A 7,633-nucleotide genomic window follows, 5' to 3' on the forward strand; every position below is an offset into this window, starting at 1 on the left:
ACAATTGGACAAAAGTTCATGCAAGTCATTCAATTGAAAGTAATTTTCTTATCCTTTGCCATTTCTCTGTACTATCATGTTAATTTATAGTTAAAATCAAGGGGTGGAAAAACATAGCTACAACTTTTTTTCTTCTTCTTCTAGAGTTACCTTATTTCATTTTAGGTGCTTCTTTCAATTGCATTTTCTGTGTAGCGAAACTATGTGAAAGCACTAGATGGCCTGAAAACGAAGCTTCTATAAAAACAGAACTTAAGAACAGAACATAATAACAATTTAGGACAAGGCCCCCAAATTTAGCAAACAATGAAAAAAGCACCAATATTTCCAGGACAAAAGCTGCAAATAGGTTTCTTTGATCAAGATGGTTTAAAGTTATGATTTGTTTTAATTGTGTTTTAGGGGATTGATTTTATTGTCTGAATTTTACCTTTTCTCTTCTACCCCTTTACTGTATCGCCCTATCAGCTATAACAATTACTTAAAAGATTTTCTTTTAGTAAGTAGAAAAAGAAAGAGCACAGAAGTCAGTAAGAAAAAAAGGCAAGGTCAAACTGATATCCAAGTGGTAAACAATGTAGTAAAGAGAAAAGCATTTTTTTTCTTAATGACATTAAAAAAAATCTATTAAAAAATTATGTGGTAAGCAAGAAGAACTAAAGTTCATCTAATTGTTGGGGAAGAGGACTTGGCCCAATGGATATGGTTTCTGCCTACCACATGGGAGGTCCGTGGTTCAAACCCTGGGCCTCCTTGACTTGTGTGGAGCTGGCCCATGTGCAGTGCTGATGCGCACAAGGAGTCCTGTGCTACACAGGGGTGTCCCCTGCGTAGGAGAGCCCCACGTGCAAGGAGTGCGCCCCATAAGGAGAGCCGCTCAATGTGAAAGAAAGTGCAGCCTGCCCCCGAATGGCGCTGCACACACGGAGAGCTGACACAACAAGATGACGAAACAAAAAGAGACACAGATTCCTGGTGCTGCTGCTAAGGATAGAAGTGGTCACAGAAGAACACACAGCAAATGGACACAGAGAGCAGACAACTGGTGACGGGGGGTAGTAATAAATTAAAAAAAAATAAATCTTTAAAAAAAATAAAGTACATCTAATTGAGTATAGAGCAACATAAAGAAGGTGACACTTTTAGTACGCTGAAGGAAGGTACTATTTTATTCTGATACTAATTTATTTCCCCAAGTTTCTGTTTAGCAATTAACAGTCTTTACTGAGGTAGAGCAGCTACAACTTGTGAGTCACCTGCCTGTGTTGGTAAATAGAGATTTATTGGAACACAGGCATACCTAATCAGTTATCTATTGTCTATGGCTACTTTTGTGCTACTAGGGAAGAGTTTAGTAGTTGTGACAGAGACCTACAAAGACTAAAATATTTACTGGCTCCTTATGGGAAAAAAAAGTTTTCTAAACCCTGGCCTATACAAAAGAAAGTAAACTTCAGCTATTTTAGATGCCTTGATTGAGACAATTTTACAAATGAAAAAGGTGAAGATAAGTTAGAAGTCTAATAAGCAACAGGGGGTTATGAAGTTTACTTTTCTAAAATTGTATTACCTAGAAAAAGTAGTTTGACTGCAAAGAACACAATGAGTATGCACATGTGCCTATTAGTATTTCTTTTAAAAAGAAAGAGAAACAGTCTAAAAATGTATTCTTTGTTAGGGTAGGATAGCTATTATAACAAACTCCTAAATTTACATATCTTAACACATTGTTACATAAATGTACATATCTTAACACATTGTTATTTTTTTATTTTTAAGTCATACGGCAGTCCCCAAAAGGACTCCTCTTCGTGTGACTTTCCTGGGTTATTGCCCTCTGAGCAGCACTTGGAACTTCTTAGTTTCTTATGTTTTGTGGTAGTATCTTCTTCTTGAGCCTCATTTAACCTTCTGAATGGGAGAAAGAATGGAGGATTGTGAATAGAAAGAGTTTATGGAGTAGATTAGAAAGTCCAAGTCATTCTTTCCACCCAGATTCCATTGTCCAGAACTTAGACTCCTGACTTTCACATAATTGCAAGGGTGGTTGAGATATGTAGTCTCACTGTGTGGATGAGTGGTAGTGGTAGAGGAGATAGAGAAGTCATTCCATGAACTAGCCAGTTGTTGTCACAAGTGTGTGCATTCATATGTGTGTGCACACACAAACCATAAGTGCTATACTCTGGAAGAAGCAGCTTGTACTTGTCATTAATAAACAACAGAAAATTGTGTTATTAGTAGTAAGGTAACCCAGTTTATGAGTCTATGATAATTGTTCAAGATCAGACATCAAATTACATCAAATTTATTTATAGAAATGATTTTTCTCTTGACATTAAAGTGCATGATACCATCTATGAAAAAGAACTTACAGGGAAGCAGCTGTGACTCAATCAGTTGGGCTCCCATCTATCTTATGGGAGGCCCTGGGTTCGTGTCCAGGGTCTCCTTGTGAAGGCAGGCTCACCCGCACACAGCAGAGAGCCACCGGCCCACAAGCAACGTGGAGAGCCAACTCAGCAAGGTGACCCAACAAAAAGGGAGACAAGTAAAGACACAGAAGAGTGCACAGGGAATGGACACAGAAAGCAGACGACAAGCAAGCCACAAAGTGTGTGTATGTGTGTGGGGAAATAAATACGGATACACAGAAGAACACACAGCAAATGGACACAGAGAGCAGACAGCAAGCAAGCCTCAAGGCAGGGAAGACGGGGGGCGGATAAAAAAATAGCTTACATTTGTTTAACAAGAATAAACTTTAATGCTTGGACATTACAAATAAAAATTAAAAGTTATTCTGTAAATAGTCAGACAAGTTATTATGAGAATATGACTGCTTTGGTATAAAATTGTACAAAAGACATGAAGAAATTATCAACTTCTTCATTCTAGGGAGTGTGACTGTCCAAAAGTAATATAATGCAAGCTACATATGTAATTTAAAATTTTCTAATTACCATATTAAAAAAGGAAAAAAGAAACAGGTCAAATTAATTTTAAGAACATTTTATTTAATTCAATAAATCCAAATGGTATCTATTTAACATGTTATCAATATAAAAGATTTAAGATATTTTGCATTTTCCATAATTAATCTTCAAACTCTGAAGTGCATTTAATACTTAGGCATATCGCAAGCCATATTTCAAGAACTCAGTAGCCACATGCATCTATGGCTACCATATTGGAGAGTATTGATCTAGATCATTGTTTCTCAAACTTCAGGAATTCTGAAAATCACCTGGGGAGTTTGTTCAATGTATGCATTACAAGTTCTTTTGTAGAGAGCTTCTAATTTGGCAGGTCTGCAGTGGGAATCTGGGAATCCACATTTTAACAGATATGCTTATAAAACTCACACAGGAGATATCAGGATTGCACTTGATAAGAGGCTGATACAGAAATTTCTATGGTCTCCTCCAACATTAATTTTATAATTTTTTGGATTTTTAGAACCTGTAGTTCTACTGATTTCGGCTTAGAGTGCTTACAATAAGTAGCAAATCATTTTTTAAAAAAAATGTGTTCAGAGAAGCATATTAAATTTCAAATCCTTTGAGATTTTTCACAAAGGCATAGGGGTACATTTTAGCTGACTGGGGTATCTTTGCCTCAGTTTCTCCAGTGAGTAAAGGACCAAAAAGGTAGAAAGGACCACTAGTGTCACTGAGAAAAATGCTCTTTCCATTGCCTTATATGATGAAACTTACCCATTTTGATGATCACAGAAAACTTTGGATTTCAGGAAACAAATTAAATCCATATGCAGTAGATCTCGGCTTTAAAAAATGCATTTCACATTCTACCTCATTAGCAACACATGGTTTATTTTTACTGTTTTATTACTCTTCCCTATTGTGAATTTCCCTCATATCCTCAAGCTCATATGTTTTCCTCTAGACTTTACCAGATGTGTCTTTTTTTCTGATACTGTACTTATCTGAAATACAAATGACCACTATGTGGAAAATTCAGCATCTCTGTATAAACAAACAATTTGGATAATTATGAAATTGGTTTCTAAAACTTCTTAAAGGACCAAATCTCTTAAAAACCCTCAGTTTCAGCTTTAAAAAATATATGGCAGAATATTTCATTATTTTCCAAATAAAAGGATTGATTTCTTTCACTTACGATATCTGTGAAGCAGCATCGTGATCCTATCCTAATTTTAAGAAGATGAAGGACTTTCTAGAGTTTACATCCTTTCTTAAAACAAACAAAAAACTCAAGAAGAGAAAATTGTCTTTTTCCAAAGATGCTTCATTTGTTGGCATGAATCCAATTCAATCCTCTCCATGTTCAACCATGACCCAACATATACCTTCAAGCTATGAAATACATTAAGATTTTTCATAAAGAAAGTTGAGAAACAAATGCTGTTGAGTCAACCTATGCTGCTTAAGACCCTGTGAAATTCCTTGATAACTTTGAGAGAAGTGTAGCCTAGTTTTTCATTTATCCCCTCAAATTTCTTACAGAGTAAGGTTTCTTTAAAAAATATTAATTCTAATATACACTAGATCTACTGTTTTCAGGCATAACTTGAGCAGATTCTATTGCAAGAGACCGCCACATATTTTACTAGGGACATAATAACATTTAAGAGGATACCAACCTCCAAATAGGTTCAAATTTTGCTTTTATACATGCCATTTCATTTACTTTTCATATAAAACTTTATAATATAGGTATTATTATTATTCCAGCATTATAGATGAGGAATCTTATACCCAAAGAAACAGAGCTCTTAAACATTTAAATAGGGTTATAAACCCCAGAAACTCTACTACACTGGGAATAGGGGGAGAGGGGCAGAGTGTAGACAATTTCAATGAACATTATTAAAGGGGTTATTATATTTATTTTAATTCCTCCAAGTATGTAGTAAAATGTAATACCCCAGATGGTTTTCATAAAAATAGAAAAATCTTGTATTTGAACAAGTGATGTGGAAAAAACGAGACTGCTCAAGATTGTAAAGAATAGAACTGAACTAATCGTATTTCCACTTAAAAATACATGATACATTACTTATTCTTAGGTCCCATTTAGTCATTTTCTTATGCCTGAGAAATATTTAATGTTATATTGTTATGCCATCACACAATGAACAGTGAAAATTGGTGTAATTTATTTCTTGTAGAAATCTATTGAGACCCTTAGAGTAAGAAACTTTTTAAAGTGACAATCCTTCCTGGAGTGTTAAAAAATATCAATTGTTCTATAGTCTGACAAATCAGAGTTAAATGATAGTTAATAACATGCTTTTAAGAGAGAAAAGACATAAAGTACTGTACTATCTTTCTTAGCTTTTTATGTTAGCAGGGAACAATTTCCCAGCCTCTTTCAGTCTCCACCCACCAAAAAAAAAAAGTGATTTAAAATTCAACAATATTTATTAAGCTACAATCAGGTTATAGGAAATACCATTGCAGAGGCAGGTTGTATATGTTGAAAATATTTCCAAACATTAATGGTGGTTCACAATAAATAAACTTTATTGATATGTGTATGCTGGAATCTTATACAGCTAGCCTTTCTTCAGTACCTTTCATTTAATAGCGACTCTAACATAAAAAAATGGATAAATAAATAAACAAGGAATGCTGTTTAAAGGATAGGGACAGGATAGTTGATGCTGAGATGTAAGGTCAAGATTAAAATGATCAGGGGCCTCATTTCATTTTTGTATTTTCTCCCTGTTCTTCAACTTTACCATAGCCCTTGTTCTTTCAAGGCTCAACACAAGGTCTTTGAACATGTTTTTTCCTCTGCTACAGACCTTTTCTTCATCCCCTTGTTTACCCTACAAATATAGTTGATTTGTCATTTTTCTCTGTAAAAGGCCTTTCTCCCCATTCTCTGAGAGGTCACATCTCCGTAATATATCTTACGTAAGATTATGTGCCCTACCTTAGAAACACCTATCAAGGGTTTAATTTTCTTTTTAACTGTATGATTATTTAATTTGTCTCTATTTTCTCTACTAGGTTATAGGAAAGCAGGTTTGGTATCTCTCTGAGTAGTCAGTGTTTGCCCAGTATCCACTGAAATAGGCATTTCAACAATAATCTGTTTAAGATGATTCCTTCTTCCTTATCTTCCCATTTAGCCACTAGTGTTTGTCTTCATTTGCTGGTTAATTGCTTGGCTTTGCTGCAGCACCATTTTGACTTTAACATTTTTCTATTTATTAAAAGGGGCTAATATAATTTTGGTGTTTGATTATGACTATTTTAGAGATGCTGCAATAGTTACAGACACCGATTCACACTTATTCAGATTTAATGAATGTATAAATATTCCACTAATGTGTTTATTATTATTACTTTAGAGTTTACCATAAAATGCTTAAGTTGTAGTAAAGATATTGAAAATAATAAAAACTCTCAAAATACCAACTTCCAGATTAAACAATAAATAATACAACTTTGCTAAAGCAACTGATGCCATTTATGAAGTATTCCATGTTCATCTTTCCAACAGCTCCAGGAAGAAATGCATATCTTAAGTTTGTTGTTTATTAGTCTATGTATTTATCACACACATATATATGTTCTTGTGTGTGTGTATATATATATATACATAATATATAGTATTGTTGCATATCTCTTTGAACTTTATGTAAATGGTGGGTAAATTTTTTACCCATTCTTTGGCAACTTGCTTTTATCACTGAATACTATATTTGTGGGATTATTCATAGTTTTGTATAGGTTTAATTCATTGATTTTTTTTACTGCTGAAGAAGTATAGTTAGGCTACTTCCAATTTTTTATTATTTAATAAAAATGTTACTATGACTATTCTTGGAAATGTCTCTTTATATATCTAGGCGAAAGTTTCTCTAAACTATGTATATATAGGTTTAGAATGGCTGGGTGGCAAGTTTGGTACATGGTTGATTGAATGGGATATGCAAATTGTTCTCCAGAGTTCCCTCCAGCAATTTAATAGATTTATTCTTGCCTCACATCTTGATATTGACAATAGTTAGGAATACCAGATTTTAAAATTTTATCAGACAAGAGCTATGATCAGCAATGTAAATAAATTTTAGTTGTAGTTAATATAAACTTTCAGAAGGCTACATACAATATCAAGCAAAATCCCCTCTTCTGAAAGTTCAGAAATTTTAGTTAAAAAGTCATTGTATTTTACAAAAAATCAGAGGGATAGTAAGTCCAAAGAAAATTGGTTTTCTCTGTAGGAGGTAGTATATAGGTATAAAGGATGGAAAGAAAACATCGTAGAAGAAGTAAATTATTGTTAATGTTCTACAACTTGGACTGGCTTTTGGGCTTGTGGTTGTTAAATACATTATAATAGATAAGATAGCAAGCCATATATGTACCAATGCATGTATTATGTTAGTACGTCATTGTTTTAGTTAATAGGGATGCCAAAATGCAATAAACCAGAAATGGATTGGTTTTTACAATGGGGATTTATCTGCTTTCAAGCTTACAGTTATGAAGGTCTAAAAATGCCCAAATCAAGGCATCATCTAGCAAAGTTTTCTCTCCAAAGACCAGAGATCCTGGACTTCTCAATCATATGGCAAGGCAAAATGATAGCATCTGCTGGTCTTTCCCTTCTCTTCCCAGTCTCATTTCTTCAGATT

The sequence above is a fragment of the Dasypus novemcinctus genome, chromosome 2 (assembly GCF_030445035.2).
Source record: "Dasypus novemcinctus isolate mDasNov1 chromosome 2, mDasNov1.1.hap2, whole genome shotgun sequence".
In the NCBI taxonomy this organism is placed as follows: domain Eukaryota; kingdom Metazoa; phylum Chordata; class Mammalia; order Cingulata; family Dasypodidae; genus Dasypus; species Dasypus novemcinctus.